Genomic DNA, 23,168 nt, shown 5'->3' with positions numbered 1-23,168 from the left:
CCCTCTTAATACATCCATGGTCAAAACCTGCCGTCTACATTACCCACGGTGCAACTCAACTACCCACCTTTTGGTCCTTGAGCCGCCAGCTTCAAGCAGAGATGCGAGACAGGCTAGAGAGGTCTGGTAACATAGGCGACTGGTGAGGTGGAGGTTTGGGTAGGCTCATGTAGGAGGGAGGTAGATCCAGATAGCCCAGGCCGCAAGCACACGGTCCTTGGTAAAACCACTCTGAGGACGCACTCATTGCTGCTAACTAAACTATGATCTGCGCCCTTCTTTTTGACATTCAGTCATTTTTTCTGCTTAGACTTTTTCTGGGGTGTCTCTCTCCACATGTAGCAGGGCTCAGTGTTGGCAAATATGAGTTACAACATTGTCATCAATATATTTTATGTATTATGATTATTTTTTAGTCCACTTCCAAATCACCCATTCCCCCTTTCCAGACACTGCCTTTGATTAGACAGATAGATAGATAGATAGATAGATAGATAGATAGATAGATAGATAGATAGATAGATAGATAGATAGATAGATAGATAGATAGATAGATAGATAGATAGATAGATAGATGGATAGATAGATACATAGATAGATATTTATTGATCCCAAGAAAAATGGTAAATTACGGTGTTACAGCAGCACACGTAAATCAGTTGCACAACACAGAATATAAATATAAATGAGATCCTAGGAAAAATATACATACATACAATATACATGAAATAATAATAATAGGAATAAAGTAAAAGAACAAATATTTGAATATAAACAGAATGGGGAAACCACATTGTGCAAATACTTAAACAATATGCTAAAATGTATACTAAATGTAAATAAACCAACTGTGCCGGTTGCACTTAGTGCAGCAGCGTGGTGTCTAAAAAGACTTATCTAGCGACCAGTGATGACATGTTAAAAAGTGTTATTGCCTGTGGTAGGAAGGATTTTCTGTAGCGGTCCGTGCAGCATCGAAGCTGTCGGAGTCGCTTTGAGAAGGAACTCCTCTGTTGGACCAGGGTGGAGAACTCTGTTGGACTACTGGCTTGGATTACTATGACAACCAAAGCAAACAGAGGAAAAGAGTGGCCGCAGTGTTTCAAAAGGCGCATTCAAAAGACTTAATAAGCGCTAAAGGTTGAGAAGGTGGTCAAAGCGTTAAAAGCAGTGGGGCAATACAGGGAATACATGGTTTGTATGCTTTAACTTTAGCATAGTTGTGTGCACAATACTGTAAAGGTCGTCAGGACGCCGCTGTGCTGTACAATGAAGCACGGCAAAGGTACATGGGACTTTGTTTTGAACAGTTCCTGTCTTTATCAAAGTATGTTTTAATGATGTTCTGTTAATGATTTGAGTGTGCATTTATGTTGCCTGGGTTTTAGCGTTCAAGGTTATCTACGTGTATTTGTGTAACCACGACCGAGACTTGGGTGGGGATTGCTTCTGTGCAGTGAGGGTACATTGAACGTCTTCGAGCAATATAAGAAGTAACTTGCAGATTGACACAGTACAGTGCCAATGATAACTGCCTGTCTATATACAGTATGTATATATTTGGGAGCCTGCATTACCCCCCGCCCCTGTCTGGTAACTACACTTCTGTCTATCGCCACGCCTCCAGATTGTTTTCATTTTCTTCTAGTCTTCCGCTCCAAGCGATGCTGACTCAGGTGACATCACTAGTGGTACTTTATTAGATATCGTGCAGCTCCCTCTGGGGCCACAAAAGGCTTTTTAACTTGTTTTCACATGAAGTAGTACTCCCCAAAATCTGTAAACAGACTTTGATGTGTGAAATCGAGAGACGTCACTTTAAAGTTTCAGCCCATGCAGTGTAGCATGTTTCATGTTAGCAAGTCCAAGTTTTTTCAGTCATTTAAAGCTGCATTTACTCATTTGGCGGAGGATTAACTCCACAGCAAGATTTCAGACACACAGCTTTGACACATAGGTCCAAAGGTAGACAAACACGTGACACAGAGAGCTAACCGTCTGCAGGTTTTTACTGCAACTAAAGCTTCCACCAACTCATCACCACTCTTTTAGGGAGGAGAGAAACACTAAAGTCTTAGGGTACCAGTTGGAGTGAAAACCTACAGACTGTTGGCTCTCCATGGCAGATGCCATCCCTGTACTATTGTCTTATAAAGTTTAAAGCCACTTTATTCTTTTAAGAAAATAATGATAAGTGAAGCTTTAAACATTTAGGGAAACCACCTCCCTTGCTGTCATGGGTTTTTGATATCAACCTTCATTGTGTTTTATGGTCAAACAACAACAAATATCCGAACTCTGTGATGTGATGAATGATGGAGACCGTTAATATTGAGTCTGTAAAACATATGATGGCAATAATGGACAAATTGTTGGAGAAATGGTTTTATGGTGGTACTAGACCAAGAAACTAAAATAAATAAATTGTCATTACAATCTCATGGCTAAGAGGTTATTGTTCACAAAATAAAGTTATTTCTATTATATTGACACCATCTCGACATCTGCTCGAGTCGGCCTTGCATGGTGTTGAGCAGTCAACATCTGGTGGCCACAAAGCAGTATTACATTTTTTTTGTCAAGCGTAAAAGATGCTAAAAAGCTCATTGAAATCATGAAATGTCACAAAATAATTTCCATTGGTTTCACTCAAATACAAATTCTTACTAAACCAGGACTGAAATCTTAAGGATTGTCACGTTGAGTCCCCATTGAGAGTACGAAATACTAATTCCTCTTGTAAAAGGGTAAGAGTAAAAGGTTGGTTGGTTAAAAGGAATGGCATATTTCTGGTATAGACAGTTTTAAAAGGGGTCATATTTGACCCGAGGACAACAGGAGGGTTAAACTCCTTCACTTGAGGTAAGGACTCATTCCGTGAAGAAGGCACTCCATTGGTTTTCGGCTGAGAAACATGGCCTCAGACGCTTCACACTCGGCTACAAACCAATCCAGTGAGTGCTGAAGGTGAGATGCCATCAGGACCACATCATCTGCAAAAAGCAGCAATGAGATCCTGAGCCCACCAAACTGCAACTCCTCCCCAACCCGACTACGCCTCAATATCCTGTTCATAAATACTACAAAAAGGATTGGTGACAAAGTGTAGCCCTGGCGGAGGACAACCCTCACCTGGAACGAGTCCGACTTACTGCCAAGAACCCGGACACAGCTCTCACTCACTAGGTGCTTGCTGCCAAGCCCCCCCCCCCCCCCTGTGAAGTACACAGAAATTACATCTGTGTACTTCAGTGAAGCTCGTTTGTAGCAACCTTGCTGTTGCCAGAGCCTTTGTCCCACCATGTAGTACCACTGCCGTAATCCTGCAGAGGGCGATGTTCTTTAGTAAATGTGCCGGAGCAACAGGGTGCCTTCATTGTATAGAATCTGGCTTGTGCCTTTTTCCTCAACTTTTTTTTTTCCACCGCCCATACTGCTTCTGTTATTTAGCTAGGCAGAGAGAAAGGAAGTACTAGCGACAGGCTAGCTGGTTAGCCGGTCTAAAGCCACACTGTCTGTCAGGTCTTCTGAGTATATTTTACCTCAGACATTGCTCTTCTTTGTGTAATATAAGCGTATAAGACGTTTTTCGGTCGGTTGATGTTGTTTCCACCCCGGTTTCAAACCTGCAAGCTCAACTCTCAACCTTTGTCTGTCGGGGACTTCACCGTTGTTAGCTTGGTTTATACAAGTCAGTCTTGGTTTATTCAAAGGAGAAAGAAAACCACAAACTGAAAAGCGGAGACTTGGTTATCAATATTTTTTCACCAGTTGGTTGAATCGCGGGACATGCAATCAAGGATTACACCAAGACAATGAGAAATACAATCGCTAAAGGTAACGTTAAATACTGTTTGCCCGGGCTCTTCGCTTTGTACGTGCTTGTTCTGCAATATGGGAAAAGAAATTATGCACTTGTCGAAATATTTTGGGTTTATTGTTGTCGAAGGCGTTTCGTTTTTATGGCTAACGTTATCAGGCACTGCATTGACAGAACTGTTATAGAAAGTTATTGTGAAGCAGCTCAGTTAACATATGCGACTCGTAAAATTAACCCTTCTCTATTGAATGTAGCTAGCTAGTTTTTAACGTCCCATTTTAAGACAAAATGGAGGTTACCTGCTAACTTTCACAGCCGTCCTGGCTGACTGTAATGATAATTGTTGGTAACAACATGCCGCCTGTCTGGTCAGTGCTCCAGAAGCATAGCTGCATCTTCTTATGTGTGAATGTGCTGAGAATGTAGGCTTACTTGTTACAGTGCAATGTACCCAGGCCTGGTTGATATGTGACTAACCTACTTGTCAGTTGCTTGGCTGGGATCAATAAGGCTCATTTGGATTTCAGAAAAAGCTCCACGTTGTTGAGTTTTCTTTTTTGCAGACTCTTGAGTCCTTGACATAAATCCAAACCGGAATTGTCTAAAAGGGGGCAACAACTACAGTTTATCCAAATTACCAGTGTATCATAACTGTTATTATGTGCCCTCCATGGTAGTGCACAATGTCTACCCAGTACATTAGGCTACAGCCACGGTTGCCAAGTAGAATTAGTATTATACCGCAACAGACGTATTTAGAGAGATAGATATTGGTACAGTATTTTTTATTGAGATGTGGTATAGGTATTGAAGAGCTTTTTTAAAACTAATGTAATAAAGGTTAAATGCTATTAAATGTTAAGTTAAATTAAATGTATTTTTTCTCAGACACTAACAACTGCATTGCAAGCAACCTACAACTTTTTGAACTTATTTGACTGTCTGGATGAGTAATATCAGCAGTGACTGCATTTACTTACTTTTCCTGTCATGCGCACTAATTTTAATACTGCCCACCCCTGGTTTATGTCTGTAATCATGTGTAACTACTGTCACCATCAATTTTGAGGTCAACAATTTGGACTGGGAGATGTCCGGTTGAAATCAAACACCATTATGTTGACCATATGAAATTTTCCAATGTTGTTTAATGAAGATGTTCTATTATTTGTCTGTACCCATTTCGTTATTATATCTACATTACTGGTGATTAATTGAAAAAAATCTAATTGTGTGAATATTTTGTGAAAGCACTAATAGTGAACTCTACAATATCGCGGCAATATTGGTTTTGAGGTATCTGGTAAAAGAGTTTTGTGATATTTGATTTTTGCCCAGATGTAGTGAAAATTTTGGACCGGTTATAACAAACAGCAGAGTAGCACATTGAGAACAGAATCTTCCACACGAGCTACAGGACCAAGCTCTTGATACATGACAAACGTCTAGATGGTGGAAAAAGGTTATACATATGCACTTTACTTGGAAGTTCCTCTCCCTCCCTGTTTCCCCTTTTCCATTTATCTGATTTGCTTTTTGAACAAACATTGCTCTAAGTAGCAAGTCACTTCCTCATTGTAAAATAATGTATATGAATCCTTCTGTGCTTAATAAGTCACATGTTGTGACCCAGGCCGTCAGGAATGGCTTGGAATAATCTATCAGACTAGAGTGTAAAGTTACAAACAGTCACCTGCCGGAAGGTTATGCGATGTACAGCAAATGTACTCTGTGACTCTGCAGAACAAGTAGGTGGGGAATCAACCTACAGTGGATGGAATGAACCTTTCCTATTTCATTATATGTGAAATTAAGTCGTTTTATGAGCAAGTGACTGTTGTAAAGTCTATTTTATTTACAATTTAAGTTTAATTTATCTGCTGATGACACTCAATAAGAACATAAAAAATAAGTAATTACTATACCACAAATGGATTAATAACTATACAGATCACCATAGCAGAACAATTTTCTTCCGATTTGCTCAACCAGCCAGCCTTTTAAATTAGGTCTTCAAGACCAAACTCTGGAATTGACATTAAACAAAACGTAGAACATGTGTACAAAATATTTGATGCTGAATGTTTATTACTCATTTTTTAAATGTCATAGTCCAGAATAGAGCTATTAAATATTACCATTTCAAGCATCATAGAGTAATTCTGTATGTAACGATATCAGCTGTAATGGGTAGAGTTACATAGGAGGCGTGTGGAGGTGTGGTGGGTGTGTGTGGACAGCGTTTGTAAGCCAACTGGTGGTGTAAGATCGGCCAACTACTATGCTGTGGATCAAGCATCAGCATATTCAACACAGTCACACACGGTCCCCATCTGTCATATTCAAAATCTAATTAACACCCCAATCCCTCAGAGAGAGCTTAAGAGTCAATTCTCCATTTATTAAAATGCTTCATGTCTCATCATTTAAATAATAGTAACTATTTAGAAATGTAACTGAATACCAATATTAGTCAGATATGAACACATAATGCTGTCTAGAAATGTTTGAATGGCATCTGAACTGAAAATCCTAATATTATTTTTCACTTAATTATTCACTCAAAAGACATGACCCAATATCTTTGAATGATTGTAAACAGAAACACCCACAAATGATGTTGCAAAACAGCCAATTTTATCCCGTACCTCCTTAGAGTGCTTCTAAGCACTGAGGCAGTCCATAGTACGTCTCTCTGCCATTTTAGTATGAAAGGGGCCATATGGCCCCCTGCTAATGGTTGGTACTCTGCAAGCACCACTGCAGAGCTGACAGTGGAAGCGGGTGGGGGAAGGAAGACCAATTACATCTCCAGCTCAGCCTTGAGTTGTAATTGGTCTACACATCCTGGCGGATGCACTTGTGTAGAACAGCGGATGAAAAGATAATTGCCTCAATCATAGCTGTGCCAAAATATTTCTGAGGGGACTCAAGAGATTCAAGGTTTATTTTTCCGACTCAGCTTTTATGTTCAGCTTTAATACATTTATTTTCAACTGCTATATCTTACCGTGTCATATTAAATAATTATTTCCTTACAGATAACGCTATAAATCAGTTCTATCTCAGCTAGGCATGTATGTTAGCAGTAGTGCATAGTACATAGTGCTCTGCTTGTTATAGTAGGCTATGTCCATGTCTTTAGAAGTTTAGGTGTGTAGCTGTTTTGTAACATCAACCTGGGCCACATTAGAGGAACTGTCATTTCCTAATACACGTATCAAGCAAGCAGCTCTGCTGTGAAACCACAACCTTAGCGAGCAAAATAGTTTATAAAAATGTTTTTTTAACGCGACAGTAATGAAATGTTTGGCGAAGGATGGTAATGACATTGCAATGGCTTAATGTTGACATTGATGTCTCAGGTGCTATGTGGTTGGCTACATATTAGCATGTTGTTTTATTGCTGATTCAGAAGGGGTGTGGGCTGTTTGTGCATGCTAGACAATAAAAGCAACTTTGTGGAGGTTGCAATTGATCTGTCAACACCGCTCTCTAGAGTCAATCTTATCTTGTAAGTTTTCCGGGTCAAATGCGTTTGGTGTTTCATGACTTGGAAAGTGTATTTTGTTTTACACAACTGTTTGATGAGTCATGATTAGTGTGGGAAATTAGACCCACATTGGGTGCTGTAGACTATGCTACATGTCGTCAATACCAACCACTCTGGCATTGTATTCTGGTTCTAGACTACTGTTTAATATTTTTGAAAAATCTGCCAATTCATCTGATTGGCTGTTCAGATTGAAAACGAGAGTAAGGAAAACACGACTGTCAAAGGCTAACACAAGGCTCCTTTTTAATTTACATCTCATCTGACAATCAATCCAATACACATAAGAGCTGTCAAAAATGACGTTTGAATGTTTCTTCTAAAAAACACAGGTTTGAACGATTAAAATAACTATTTTTGCACATTATGTCCATGAGACGGCAAATGTACAACGTGATATACATAACTGACACAGGCATATTTATTTTAACAATAACAAGTCTTTTAAAAGAGCTCTACATACCTACACATTACAAAATAAACTTATACCGTGATATTTAATATAAATATAGTTATAGACTCTCTCTCTCTCTCTCTCTCTCTCTCTTTCTCTCTCTCTCTGCACCGCTAAATAATTAGCCCCAAAAAAAGCAAGCTAGCTTACCAGCCAGCCGACCAACCTTTAAATGAGTAAAATGTAAGAACGTAAATTTTAGTTCAAACTCTTATCAAATCAAAGGAAAGCACATTGCTATCGTCAGATGAGTGACAATTTTGTTTGGCAAATTTTCTGTAACCAGTGTAAGATGAAGGAATGTTGGGTGGGTGAAATTAGCAAGCTAATGTTAGCTAACGAGCCAGCAGCCGGTTGTTCTGTTGCTCTGCTCCCACCCTAGGGAGACTTCTTTGCAGAGAGAACGGGTTATAGTCTGGTTAGCCATCTCCAAGGGTCCGCTGTCTTCCTGGTGGGGGGTGAAGTGGAGGTACCGTAGGCTCTGTTTTCGGTTCTGCTGCTGATCAAGCAAATACTGTATGTTGTGGAATAGAATAGAGTACCATTGCCTGCTGGTATGGTGATTTATTTCCTCTTACGCAAGCACTGAATGTAGGTGTTACTTGGACCTGGGCTTTAGTCTCTGCGGTGTGTTCCAGTGCTACTTTTTGCCAAGACAAAAGGCGATGACAGCCGACTGTGGCGTCTTCTGTCTTTTTCGTCCTCGTTGCCTTTTGTCTTGGCCCAAAATTTGCACTGGAGCACCGACCGGCCGTCGGGTTGCTATGTCCGGGCCTTCAGTGTGAGTGCAGTATTAGGTTGCTGTGTTCCCCTTTTATTTTTTGCTTCAGACTAATTCAGGATGCTGATAGAACAAGAAAATTGGAACAGGGGGAGCTATAGTGTGTTGTGGCAGCAGAGTGATTTCTAATGAGTCCCTTAGCACTATGTGGTTCCTCTATATGTGCAGCTGGTTGTGGTTGGGCAACGTGATGTAGGCTACCTGTGGAATGACGCAGACACCTGCAGTCCCATAGTCCTGTAGAACAGCCTCAGGCTACATTCACACACTACGTTTTTGTTTAATAAATAATTGGCTTTTGCTATATTTATGTCTCGCGTCCACACTACCCGCTTCCTGATTACACCGGCAAGCACAGAGTGTGAGAATGGTCATGTGTTATGCATGGTCAGATGTTTTATGGACAAAAATTAGTTGTGCTGTTGAGCTAAAAATGCTTGTGTGGACAAAGATCATTTTTAAAACGCCCTTAAATTCAAACGTCTGATGTGGATGTAGCCTAGGTAAGTAGAATTTAAATGTTGACAAATCTGATTGCTACTATATGAGGTATAGTGAAGGGCTCATTGCCAAGGGTTTGGCAGGAAAGTCATGACATGTAGAGACTTGTTTGTATTACGTGTACACGTCTGTATCACTGTTACTTACACTGCTGCTGAAGAACACTAGGAAGGGCTAGGTTAGGTGTCATTTGGCCTTTTGTAAACGTGTGGGCTTGTTCAGGAGAGCGCAATCTAAAACACCTATCACTAAGCCGTTGAAAGAGCTTTATGTACCTTACCTTCTCGTCACAGATGTTGACAGCTGATTTGAAAAGGCTGCACTGTGTAAAAACCGAAAGATTCCAAACAGTATATACCTACTAAAGCAAGCTGGGTAGGTGTATGAAGAAAAAAGGAGGAGAGGAAAGGAGGTCAGAAAAGAGGTATGGGACACTGGGGTTTTTGAAAAAAAAAAATTTGGTGTGTGTACAGTATGTCAGTGCTTACTCCAATAATGTGACAGCAATGCTCTATGGTCTGCCTTTCTCTGGCAAAAGATGGGGAGAAAAAATAGCCCTGGTGCTCTTTAGAAAGCTGCTAACTGAGCCTTGCAGTGTGGATTTGCAGTGACCTGTATTTTGTAGAGACTGGACCAGATGGAGATTGCAAGCAAAAGAAACTGAGTGAGCAAAGCAGTCTGTGTGAGTAGAGGTAAAGAGAGGAAGAGTGGTGAGGTTTTAAAGTCATCAATTCCACAAACTCCTTGGTAACTTGGCTCTTTCAATGTGGCATGCTGAATTAATGGGCTTTAAAAATAGACCCAGAAGTAATGATAGGGTATATGTGAGGAAAAAGCTAACCAACTGTTTAGGGATGGCCTTCTTTTACAATGCATTTGTTTGTTATAATTTAGTCTTCGCTCAGCCATCATTGCTAGGCCCAAATACAAGCTTGATTGTGATTATGATTATACCAAATCTCCCTGTTTAGATTCTGATTAAAGGCACATTTATAAGCAAAGCAAAAGTTTTAACCAAAGTATACAACTAGAAAATGTTCCGCAGTAGGGCTGAACGATATTGTGTTTTAGCATCGAAGTACCGTAGGCAGCAGCTGCCGCTGACACAATGATGTGCATAGTTCTTGATGGGTAGTCAATGAAGCTACAGCAGTCAGTGTTTTATGTTTGCTGCAAATACAAACTAAATCACCTGATTAAGGCAACACAATCACAGCGTCTCCCGGTAATTTTCCCCTGCAGAAAGCTGCTGCCAGCCTGCCTGAAGCTAATATAGTTAGCCTAAAGAAACAAGGGGTCCATCCGTCCCAACTAACGTTACGGTTTGGAACCGCGACGCTGGAAACGTAGCACTAATCTACCACAGACTTCCGTGTCTGATCTAACGTAATTTACACTGATTTTATTGTTCTTGGATACACACAGTTTGTTGTATTGCAATTTATCAAACAAACAAGCTGGCCCCGCTAGTTGATCACAACCTGAAATTTAGAGCAACATGCAGTCATTGTCATACACTTTAGCCTGGATTGATATTATCATAGAATTCAGTGGTGTCATGCTAGTCAACCAGTGTATTTCTACCTAACTCCCCTCGCCAAAATCACTTCAGAAGAGTAGTCACAGCGCTTCATTGCTTTGGTGATTGTAAAGCATTAAAGTTTAATTAAGAATGGTTCACGTTAGAAAAGATCCTTTTTCATTAACAAATGTATTATTATTATTATTATTTTTTAATTCTATTTATGTCATCTTTTAAAAAATTACTTTTCCTTTTTTCATATCGCAAAAGATGTCGCAGGAGAAAAAAATCACAATGTTAGATTTTTCCCAATACCGTGCAGGTCTATTCAGCAGTGAACTGAAATGATCTGTCAATGTCACGAAAGACATATTTTAACCACTTTCAGGCAGCTTGAGAACAAGGACTTTAAATTGCATTTAGGTTAAAAGCAACATATGACATCTTTTTGTTACTTTCTTTTGGGAAGTAACCCTCCAGTGCTTACATTTCCTGCTTTCATCACATTCAAATGTATGCATTGTAAAGATAAAGTTAGCCAACATTAACCCAGTTTAACCAGCTGTGCTACATGCAGCTTATAAGCCCTGATTTTTTTTTTAGGCTTTCAGCTTTTTGAGTCTTTTCCCTGTTCAAGGGATAGTTAATTTTTTTTTATATGAGGTGGTATGAGTTACTAATCTCTGTTAATACTTTTGGCTTTAACTCCAGCAGAGGCTCCTGTGGTTGGAGATCTCCCAGTGAGAGCTTTTAACTTGTCAGCCAAAAATCAGCAGCAGCCACACAGGGTCACTAAACAAAAACATTTCTACTACAAAAACATACAAAAAATAATGGTGCTGTCCACAATAAATTGACATATTTCGCATGATTCTACTGTTTTATTCTGTTCTAGGACCCATGGATCCCATGTTTCAAAATCATTACTGTTCAATAACACATGCACTCTCTTGCATAGAAAAATAAAACCCAATCTGTGCTTACTTATAGCTCACAGGTCTGATATAATAATTTGAAACCTTCTGTCATTTGCTCCCTTCCCCCTCAGCTGCAGGGGTCACCCTCAGGAAGGTGTGTGTGTGTGTGTGTGTGTGTGTGTTTTGAGACTGACTAGTTGATGACTGTGGTGAGTGCTATAACCTCCCCCTCCATCCTCTCTGCGGTCACTGATCCTGTCCCTTGGCTCCGGATTATGGGCAGAGAGAAGGCACACCCTGAGGCTCTTACTCTGCACCATGGTCTAGCTCTGAGGTTGACTGTAAAATGGGATCATTAGGCACAGCTAATAAGGGCCAGGCAGACACAGTCAGTGCATCTATCAATGTAATTAACCTTGGTAATAATGATATCTCTTTCAGTTCTTCCTACGGTTAGAAGAAAAAGACAGAAACTAGCCATAAGGGCATTTAGCAGACCATTGTTTAGGCTAGATTGGACTTAATTGTAAAATGTTTTTGTCAAAGACATTGCCTCCAAAAAGCACATTTGACACAACCATTGTCTACCTCAGCTCACCTATCTTTTACTATTGTCAAACCACAGGAGTCACACAATTGCCATTGGTAACTGGTAGTTTGGGTTGTTTTAGTGCACATAAAACATTACAGTTGCTATATTCTAAAATAAAAACTCCTACCTGTATAATGCAGATACATATGCACATTGCATGATGACTATGTAATGACCAGGGTATTAAAAGTCCAAGCTGTGATCTCTTTTTGTTTTGGAGGTGCAAATACAGAGGACGAAAGAGATTTAAGAATTAACCTGAAGTCCTAAGACTTTATAAAGGGAATAGTACGGATAATACAGCCCCTGATCTAATACTTAGTCCTCTGAAATCCTCTTTTTAAAGGTGGAAGTATAATGTTACAAATTGGGTTGGATTTGTTTACATCTTGGTTTAAGAGTTGTACGAACAAAGTAGACTTCCAACGTCATTCCTTTTGAAATGATGTGAGGAAAATTGAATAATGTCCGCCAGGCAAGGCGGTAGAGTTGACAGAACATTCCTATTATATGTGCCAGGGCAAAAGTAAAGAGGACAATGGCGAAGGCGGCACAGTGCTGGATTAGTGCATTCAAAGTCCACGTAGCGCCACTTAGAAGCGCATGACGTTTGTGGATGTAATGAGTCCTAAGTGTTTATTTCAGTTAGTTTATGGTGTTTATTGGCTAAAATGCCCTTTAAACTTGAGTCGATTTGGGGTGCATTGCATAATGTTCCTGTGATAGTGGGTAAAATTGCATTCTCAAAACTGAGCATGGACTCCACTTTATTCGCATATTGCCTTGATTAGTGTTTGATCAGATTATTTGTGTTTATGTAAATAAACATGGCCATTACTCAACTGGAAATGATTAGTTTTGGACCACTATGTAATGAGGCTTGATCTTCTTTTGAACACAAAATGACACATTTTTTGGGCACGCAATAATTGCGAAGTACCATATGTTAGCCTTTGATGTACATTTCCTGTGCTAATATACCAATACAAGGCGTGTATTTTGGTCATTCTTAGCACTTTGTGTTCAGCAGTAGGATTGGACTCTGTGCCACAGCCTGCTGACTGCAGCCCAGTCTTACCACAAGATGCCTGAAGGGCTGCCGAGAGTGGCAAGGGAAGTAAAAGTGAAAAAGCCAAGCACAGAAGAGTAAAGACAAAGGAGGCACAGATGGGGGAAAGATATGGAAAGAAAGAAACAAGCTGAGGATAGAAGGAGAGGGAGATGGAGCGGGAACAGGAGACCATGGTTATGGTCTCTATATTGGCTGGGCTGTGCTCTGTTCTGTTTGTTTTAGCTCTATTTTTACTGTGCAGTCTGACTGTGGTCACTGATGAATGCCACCATATGCAAGTTACATTAAGTAAGAAAATGTTTTAGAAAATGGCTTTATATGGCATATGATTTTGAACAGCATCCATTTAGCTCTTTCCTACTGGTACTGACCAGTCCACTACTCTAAAAACAATATAGATGGGTAGATTAGGAAAAAGGCCAGCCCAGGCCTAGATGTTAGACCACCAATATCTTTTCTAAGATGCTTATCATCCACGCGGTGCTGTGTGAATCTGCCAGGGCACCCAAACATTATCAGGCCAAACCACAGGGAAGATTGTTTCAGTAGATTATACTAGCTGAACAACATAATCTGTTGTATATCACAATGTCTAAAATTATTTTTTAGTTTTTTTCCCTCCCTTTTTTTACTCCCCTTTATTACACATCGGTCATTACACGCTCTTTTTGCTAGCTTCCCGCTGATTTTTGTCCCAATTTTAAGTTCAAACTGAATTTAAGACATTTATACAATGCAGCATGATTAAAATTGTTGAGGTGTTTCTCAGTTGGTAGAGCGTGGTTTTGGCACTGCTTTTAGTAACCCCCCACTAAAGCATGGTGCCATAGCAGAGAGAGTAGAGGCTTTGGTTTGTGTTAGATAGTTTAAATCTCAGTTTATGCCTGCTACCCGAGATGAATGCTTACAGGTGGAAGCAGTTTGGCATTGTATCATGTTGTCTGAACTTTTTTTTTCTTTTTCTGAGGAATAAAGAAAAGTGTGTGTGTGGCATGTGTAACCAGTGGCAGAGCTATGGGACTTTAAATAAGTATTAACTTGGTGCAATGACTATTCTGGTGCTACAATGGAGTCATGTGTTTGGGAAAGTTTTTTTTTTAGAGCTGGGTAGCCCACATGAGTGAGCGTGTACAATAATCCCCTCTGTCTGCCTCCTTCCCTTTGCTTCCTATTTTGTCCTCTTCCTGGTTTCCGCCTGCAGCTGCCCCATCTCCAGACGACATACTGTATGTTGGTGTGTTTGTGCATGTGGTTTGTCGCACTGAACGGGAAGGAAGTGTTTCCGTAACTGGAGACCATCCTGAGCAGCCTCAGATCAAATGCAAAGGCTGCAAGGCTGCAAATAATAATTTCTTATTGACTAATCGTTTCAGCTTTTCTGTACATTTTGGGCAAATCCTTTAGCTTCCTGATTTGCTATCTGCACACAGACTATGTTTTGCTGGCTATCACGGAAATACCACCACCAATAACAATATTTTTTAAACCAACAGCTCTACAAATATTGAAAAGATTTTTTTCTTTAAAGTAGGCCTGCACGATATTGGGAAAAAACTGAAATTGCAATATTTTTTTCTCCCTGCGATATTTATTTCTATATGAAAAAAAAGAAGTAATTTTTGAAAGATTACATAAATAGCTCATATATATAATATAATATAATATAATATAATATAATAAATCATTCTTGAGTAGTGCAGTGATTTTGTCAGGGAGGGCATCTGCGTAGAAGATAAAACCAATAAGCAAGTAAGCGCTGTGACTACTCTTCTGAAGGGATTTTGGAGAGTGAAATTAGGTAGAAATACGCTGGTTGACTAGCATGACACCACTGAATTCATCCAATAATATCAATCCAGGCAAAGGTGTGTGACAATGATTGCACGTTTCTTCCACTAAATTTCAGGTTGTGTTTGACTAGCGGCGCCAGCTTGTGTGTCTGATAAATGAATCAAACCTGCATGTCATGCACACTAGCAACAAACTCTGTGTATCCAAGAACAATTAAATTAGTGTAAATTACATTAGATCAGACACAGATTCATTTTTTTTATCAAGCAGCAAAAAAGTATAAGCATCAACATCGCAATGTCCTGCGATGTGACTATCACGCATGCGCACATCACGATGTCGATACTAAAACACAATATACTTCAGCCCTACTTTGAAGTATAGAATTTTTTGGACGAATCTATTACATCGTCGGGGTTGATGTTTATGTTTTGTCCACCCCACGAATGCCTGTAATAAGAACATACTAGTGTCCTACTTGTCATCATTTAGCTGTATTAGTTCATCGCTGGTCTAAAGTAGTCCATTATTAGTCCAACATGGCTGAGATGACTGCTCTGGGAAACTCTCTGGAATGCCGTGTCACCACCAACTAGCGTGGAATCCCAAAACCGCCAATCGGACTCAGCAAAGACCTTCTGGGTTGCATTAAGTCAGACATGCTATGCCCTCACGGGTCTGGTGTATTTCATGTGGATGCTGCTGCTTTGAATCTAGAGTTTCAGTTCATCACACAGATTGAAAACATTTTTCTCTGTACCATCTTGGTTGCTATGCATCATCTCATCCCAGTATTGACCTCTGGATTAAAGAACCTGGACACTTATGTCTGTGCAAGGCAGACGTTCAAGGCTGGGATGTTATTTGGGGGGGGTGGGCAGCTTCATTGGGCTCTTTTGCAGCCCTCTGCCTCATCTTTTGTGTGGTTTGATTCAAATCCATTTTGTTGGCCTTTTTCCTTTGCCCGCTGGGGCTTGCCTTCAGGTCTGATTGACTGGATGATAAATGTGAATTATTTGTAAACCAAAAACACCAGGACATGGAGTTTTTTATAGGAAGCAGAGTTCTCTCAACACTGAGCTTTTCCTGTACTCAATATAGTTTGGCATCTGGACTGAGTTAAAGCAGCAGTGCTAAACGTTAGGCAGCAGGGAGCAGAGGGGGGTGACCAGTGGGGAGCCAAAGGGGAAGCATTGGGAGAGATCTGTTAAAGACAGTGGTATGACAGGAGAGCTGTAGGGAAGGGGGCAGAGTTAAGGAAGCAGTTGAAAACACAGCAGTCCAGCTGAGGCAGACGAGTGGTGAGACAAGGGGGGAGTAGTGTGAGGCTGTACCCTGGCCTGCTGGATTACTGGCCTGCTGGGAACTGTACATAAAGTAGGAGTTCATAAAGCTGTGGCTAAAACTAATGTCGGGTTGCCTCAAGCAACAGCAGAACAGGCTGATAGGCCTTGTATAAGTAATTCAGCCATTATTACAAGTTGTCTTAAGTTAGGTTGTCCAGTGTGTTTACAGCCAGCCTCAGTTGAATGACCTGTGTGTGATGTGGGGTTATACCTACCTCCGAGCGATGTCAAATGAGCAGCAGCCTGCTGCGGTTTGTCAATACGTGACTCAGACACATGATATTGGGATTGGCAGATCAATGGAGCGCACTCAGATGACCATGTTATAATTGATTAGTGTTGTCCATGGCCGTTCTGGTGATTTATTGTGACGGACAGCTGGCTAACTTGAGTTCAGCTATGGCTTGGAAACCAAGCTGTCGAATGGTGTGTTTATCTCTCTCAAAGAGAACCACTGAGCAAATTTTGGTTCTAAGACCAAAAAGCATCTGTGAGGTCTTTCTCTGCACTTAATACTCCTTTTAAGCTTGCTTGTGGCAGAGAAGAGGGTTTTGACCATGAGCTTGGGCTCCATATTGAATGAATAGGTTAATATCAACAACAAGTCAAAGACTGCATCCCTGCGGCTCCTCTCTCCTTTATCCTCTTCTTTAGACGGCAGCAGATGCTCCTCAGCTCACAGTTTTTATTGTTCATGTCTGGCCAGCCTGGGCGCTGACTTAAAAAATAGGGGGGGAGGAGATGAGCTTTTAGTTCCCTTTTTCTTCCTTCTCCTTCACTCTCTCCTCATAGTTCCCTCTCCATCTGTGTTAGTCTTATTGAGCCCAGTTGGTGTCTGCTGGATGAGTTAATTCCCCGATTGAGGTTTTGGTCCCCTTTTAAACAAAAAGCTCCATCTTTGAATAGGCTACATGGCTCCGGAGTAAGGGCTCTCGGCCATTCATAGCCATTTTGGATGCATCTGCACTTCCTATAGAGCCTCAACTGTGAGGCTGATTTAACACCAGTCAACAGCAACAGGACTGATCTTTCTTTCTCTATCACACAAGTCCCGCGTGCGTTTATGAATCCCAAAGACAACACACACACACACACACACACACACACACACACACACACACACACACACACACACACACACACACATGTTCACAGGCTAAGACCCGTAGAAAGCGCACACAAATACAGACACACACACACAGTGAGTCTTTACTTCCCTTGCTTCTGCTTCTCATTGTGCCCGGAGGACAGTACAGCCTGCATTGGCAAAGAGCCAGCCCCTCTTATCCCCTTTAGGTCATGCAGAGAGAGTTGTAGTGGTGATGGATACCTCAGTGACCCTCAGCGGTACTGTCCCTTGGGAGAGGAAAGGAGCTTATGTCTACTGCATTGCAACCAGGCACGCAGATATACACTGGAAAGGGTGTAGGTGGACTTGGGGATTTTGAGGTTTGAAATTGTGTTTAAAACAAAATCATTGCATTTAACTTGAACACAGATGTTCAAATGGTTAACCTCCTAAGCCCCATAAAACCTTTCGGCGGGTCCTTCACTACAAGCACAGTTTGAACCCGAAGATCTTTGTTTAAATTGTAGTCAAGCTCTCAAGATTTCCAAAGATATGAGAATTATAAAAACATTGGTGGATGGATATGAACATTTTGTTCAAGAAAAAAGCCTTAAATCAAACTATGTAGGACCTTTACTGCCAGTCCAACATATTCATGCTTCACAAAGCAGTCAGACATGTATTTTTTTTTTTTTATCTGATTAACCTGACACATTCTTTTTTAATACATAGTCACATATTCTTTCTGAGTCAGGTCCAAAAAGGTTTGTTTTACAACACTCATGATGGGGAAATGTAACATTGCATTTGCTCATTAGGGCTGGGTCCTCCAAAACTGAAGGGATTCCTTTTGCTGTTTTTCTTTCTTTTGGGAATGGTACCGATGGGAAGACGGATAAGGCTGGAGGAGTGAGAAAAAGAGTTAACATGGAGAAATGCATAGGGTATTCCAGCTGAAGCTCATTGACCCTCTATGTTTCACTGGGTCATTAACTTCCTGCCAGATCATAGAGTCAGCTGGTGGTGTCTCAGCACTGACTGGCTTCGTGTTTATACAGTCAGTCAGTGTGTGTATATATATATATATATATATGAGTGTGATTGTCTTGGGAGGTCCATTTGGAAGAAAATAGAGCATATCACTTAAGCCTTCTAAGAGAGATCATAGACACTAAAACAACTGGCCATATAAAGGCAAAATATTTCTTTTCTCTCATCACTAATTGGCACTCTAGACTTACTATCGCTCCTCCTCTTCTCTGGGTGAAGCTCTTTACTTCTTTTTTTTTTTTTAATTGGGTGAGGAAGACAGAGGAGGAGTTGGGAGAAAGTGAGTAAGACCTGCTTGACTTATTTCATTCCTGCCAGTGTCTGTCAAACAACTCGTGCTCTTCCTGCCAACTCCACCTTCAGTTATGTCATTAAATTAGTGCTTGTTTTATGCTATATATATTATTTCTCTTTCCAGTTTGGCAGAGGGGTATTGTTCTTAATTGTTTCTGTGCGCATGCATGAAACACACTTTTATTGACTGATTGTGTACACTAGTGCTGCTCAGAATTCTAGCACATACAGTCAACTGTCAGTGTTAACAGTAAGGTCCAGTGAAATATTGACATATCTTCTCTAATAGTTCCCCTGTGACAGAGGAAGCAGTAGTCCAGACATGAATGTGTGGTCTAAGAAAATGTAATCTAAAAGAAAAATATAACTATAATCTCTCAAGTAGTTTTTCTAGCTGTTAATTTGGTTGTACTGTTTGATTGTTGATTTTCTGTTTTAAAGGAATTAATTGAGTAACATTTCTGTGTGTAGACCAATCTTTATCTTTATTATTTACCCCATGAATGTACTTTACTCCAAGCCTATTCTCCTTGACTGGATAATAAGGGGTTAGGTGGGATGAGGTAAATGAGTCCATAGGGGATGAGTGGTTCCGCCTTTATAAAAATGTCTGGTTGTAGAAGCTTGTTGGTTGTTAATGCCCCCTCATGCCCACAGTAAGCAGCTCTGTCTACCCTCAGTAGCCCTGTTCTCTAGTGTCTTCACATCATCCCTCAGTAAGCAGCTAAAGTGCCAAGCTAAGCCTACGCAACGCAGACAACCCCGAGTCTTATCTGAGGAATGCTGGGCATCCTTGCAGAGGATCTCCTCCACAGGGAGGAAGCTGCATTATCTCAAAGCCTTCGTCTCCTTTGATTGTCCCCTGGGACTTCTCTCTTTTCGATCTTATGTTAGGTGTTTACCTTTCTCTCTGTCTGTCCTTCTGCCCTTTCTTTCTGCCACTTCCCTATTTTTCTCCACACATCCACTCAAACTGAGATTAAATGCTTTTTGTCTTACACACACGTACTGTTATTTATATTTGCTCTTTGGAAACCAGCAACTCAGGAGTTAAAGTAACATATTTAAACCAGACCGGGCCCAGTATCGAGGATAATAATGATGCTGTCTTTTGTGGTCTCTGCAGTTTTGCATGCCGTGGCATTTTACAGGCTTGCAAGTTTTTGGGACTGTGGTCAGCTACTCTGGCAAAGGCACAAGCTCATGACTCTCAAGCTGCTGTATTTTCCTCTAATTCTCTACTGTGACCTAAATGAAACCAGAGTTGGCTGTGATAAGAAATATTTGTTGTTTGAGTTTTGTATTTGGTCCGTTATAGTATGTAGTGATCTTGGTCCTTTAGTATATCTTAACCAACAAATTCAAGGATGCTCATGCTTCATAAAGGCAAAAAGAAAATCTGAAAACTTGCTTGAACAAGGCAAAATGATCGATTAAGGCTACCCCAGAAACATTGGTTAGAGACACCCAACCAGTTCCTAGAAGCACCATGTGGTTTGGTAGCCTGCTATCTTGTTTTTAGTTAGAGATGCTACTTCCTTCTAAAGACAAGACTTTTGTGTTTTCTGATTATTCTTTTCTTGACAACAAATCTCATGGTTAAATGGTACAGGAAGAGACAAAACATTATCTAGATATTTTTGCACATGATTGAAATGAGCTATCCTGTTATTTGAGCTAATTCACATGTGTGTATCAATTGTGATAACTCCACAGAACACATTGGTTATGTCAGTTAATGTAAAGTTTTAGTAAAAACAAACCTTTTAAAGTAAAGGATTTGTGAAAGCGGCCTCTTTTCCTTCACAGTGCTTTTTTGGGCATATGTCAAACAATAACATTTCTTATTTTTCAGGTTGAGAAATAAACGGTCTTTTCTCGAATAATGAAAGTGATAAACTATAGGCCTTGATACTTTTAGGACTCGACCCGTGGATCAGGTTACTAAAGCAGGCCAGTCTGCATGCCATACAGTGATTTAAACCAGGTTCTTTTCTCCCAAAGGGGAACTTATAGTGTACGCAGAATACATTGCTGATGCAAAGCCACACTACATGAACCATCATTAGACCAAACCTTACCCATCTGCTGTCTCTGTGATTCACACTCAACTATAATTCACTATTTTGCATTCAGTTTTTTTACAGACAGCCTTAACCTGGGTCCTAATCCTTTGGCTGTGGACCAGCTAGATGTTACTGTGACTGAGAGTGTGTCCGTAAATACCTCAGTATGAATTTAAAGAGTTTCCTTTAAATGAATCGGTAATGTCGGCCAAGCTATCATCATGTCAGTCCACCAAAGTAACCACAGCAACACAGTGTTAGTAATTTTGGTGCGGAGTCAAGTTAGCTCGCAGTTTTACTAAGAACTATGATTGTATAATGATTTGAGTGCTAATTACAGAGTAGTGTTAGCCCTATATGGTTTTGTACTGACGCTAACTACTGTAAAAAAAGGTTGTGGTGTGAAAAACTGCTAGCCGTTGAACCAAACTGTTCTCTTTTCTCTATGTGCAGTTTGCAGATAGCCATGTGTTCATTGAAGAGTTAAAGATTGGTATTTCAATTTTAGTTTTCTCTGAATCAAGAACATGAGGCCATTTAGGACAAATGTGTGACGTCAGTAGAAGTTCAGCATGCTGTGAACTCTTGCTCAACTTTTACTGAACAGCATGTAAACGCTTTGGTTACATTTATTATTTTGCTTTAATTCTTGTGTAATTAAACCTTGCAATGCCTGCTCATACCTCACAGTAGAACTAGTCACATGTTGAGGATGACTGAAAGTATGCATGGTTTCATTACAGCTATACACCACAACATCTGATTTACCGATTAGTACATCATCAACCAGAAGTATGACATAGTGATTGGTTTGAACTAAAACATCTATTATGGCCCTCTTTTGCCAAACTCTTACTTAAAACAGTGCTGCAGTTACATGAAAGGGTTCTCAAAGAATTGGTGTCTGACCTCGTTGACTCAAGAGTTTAATGGCATTGGACCGGTCATGTGATTCATCAGTAATACGTTTGTCCCGCCCCCTTAGTTTTTTGTGGTCTAGTTCATAAAAGAGCCTGGTAAATCTTCAAGGCAGCGTCACCTCGGTTAGGAAATCAGTGATAACAGTAAGTTCTAAACTAACCTCTACTTTGTTCTCAGGTATTGTTTTGCCCGGCACTCTGTGATGTTGTAAGTGTTTTAGTGTTGGAACCTTCCCCGGCAGAGTTGAGTTATCCTTGGATTGAGAGATGAGTTGTTGTGAAAAGTTGCTAAACATTATCATGTCAGTTCTTCATCATACACAACTGTAGGTGTCTTGTCTGTGAGAGCGGATAACATAACTATAATATCAAATAGTCATTACACCATTTGTGGTTAGGTGTTCTCTGTTTTTTTGTCTTGGTTGCTGTCGTCAAGCGGAAGGGTTTGATTTCTGTGCAGTAGTTGCAGCTTACGGTAAAGTTTCAGTAGCAAAGGTATTTATATTTGATGTGACAACAATGCAATGCAGTGTTCTTAAATTTGAGTCACCACTGATGCTCTTGTCTGAACCCTGTGCCTGAAATGGAAGTACATTTTAATCTTTGTTTGACCTACTTTGAAGACTGTATTTTTAGATGTGAGGACAACCACAAACTGGAAACTAGCTACATTTTTCTCAATTTACCTCTTTGCTTTCTCTGTCAGATATCATACAATCAAAATATATTGAAGTTTGCCTTTGTTTGTTTTGTTTTGTTGTTTTAAGTTAACATATTAGGTTGTCAGTTATCACTTCAGACTTATTAGCTTTTTCACAACATGAGGTTAGGATCAAGAAATGGTCTCTCACCTTACACTTTTTTTTCTCATTTAATTTCTCTGATAATATTTCTGAAACATTTCAGTGGATTGGAACATTTGGATTACTATTTAGTTTTGGGTACTCTGCTCTCTATAGTGTAGAGGGTTTTAATATTTTTATGATAAACCACTGATTACAGAAAAATAGGTTTAGGAAAGTTAACAACTTCATGGGACCCAGGCCCTACGAATGATCTGTTGCTTATTTCTAAAGCCTGTACTTTAACACTGGACTCAACACTGACACTTTAATAATAATGTATGGTCTTTTCTTTGTTTATTTGACAAGTGTTCTTATTGTTGTTGTTATTATTATTGTTATTTTGTTGTCTTTATACTGTCTTTTTTAATCTGTTTTAATTTCTTTTTTTCTTGCTAAAACTGCTGCTGGAACTTTCAATTTCCTCACAGGAGTCATGCCAAAAGGATTAATAAAGAGAAGTCTAAGTCTATCCTATCAAACTGTTTTATTTCTTCTTCTTCTATCTTTTCTAGGCTAATAAAGACAAATCTCTGTAGCGGAGTTACGTTGTGTCCATGACGGAAAATTCAGAGAGT

General features: G+C 40.0%; 1 protein-coding gene across 9 annotated transcripts in view; it reads left to right on the top strand.

Moving 5' to 3' along the window:
• Positions 1-3,416: 3,416 nt before the first annotated feature.
• The window catches only part of LOC117950224 (unconventional myosin-IXb), a 59,060-nt gene continuing 39,308 nt past the window's right edge, over positions 3,417-23,168 (top strand). For 5 of the 9 annotated variants that reach the window (XM_034881026.1, XM_034881032.1, XM_034881027.1 and 2 more), the window contains exon 1: positions 3,418-3,837. The gene's annotated coding sequence lies outside the window, so the exon portion shown is untranslated. Of the gene's footprint in view, positions 3,838-23,168 lie in introns of all 9 variants that reach the window. The other 4 variants (XR_004657847.1, XM_034881029.1, XM_034881030.1 and 1 more) reach the window with 2 other exon arrangements.

Source organism: Etheostoma cragini, chromosome 9 (genome assembly GCF_013103735.1).
Source record: "Etheostoma cragini isolate CJK2018 chromosome 9, CSU_Ecrag_1.0, whole genome shotgun sequence".
In the NCBI taxonomy this organism is placed as follows: Eukaryota; Metazoa; Chordata; class Actinopteri; order Perciformes; family Percidae; genus Etheostoma; species Etheostoma cragini.
Note: the sequence above shows the minus strand (reverse complement) of the source record. Positions and strands in the feature narration are given on the sequence as shown.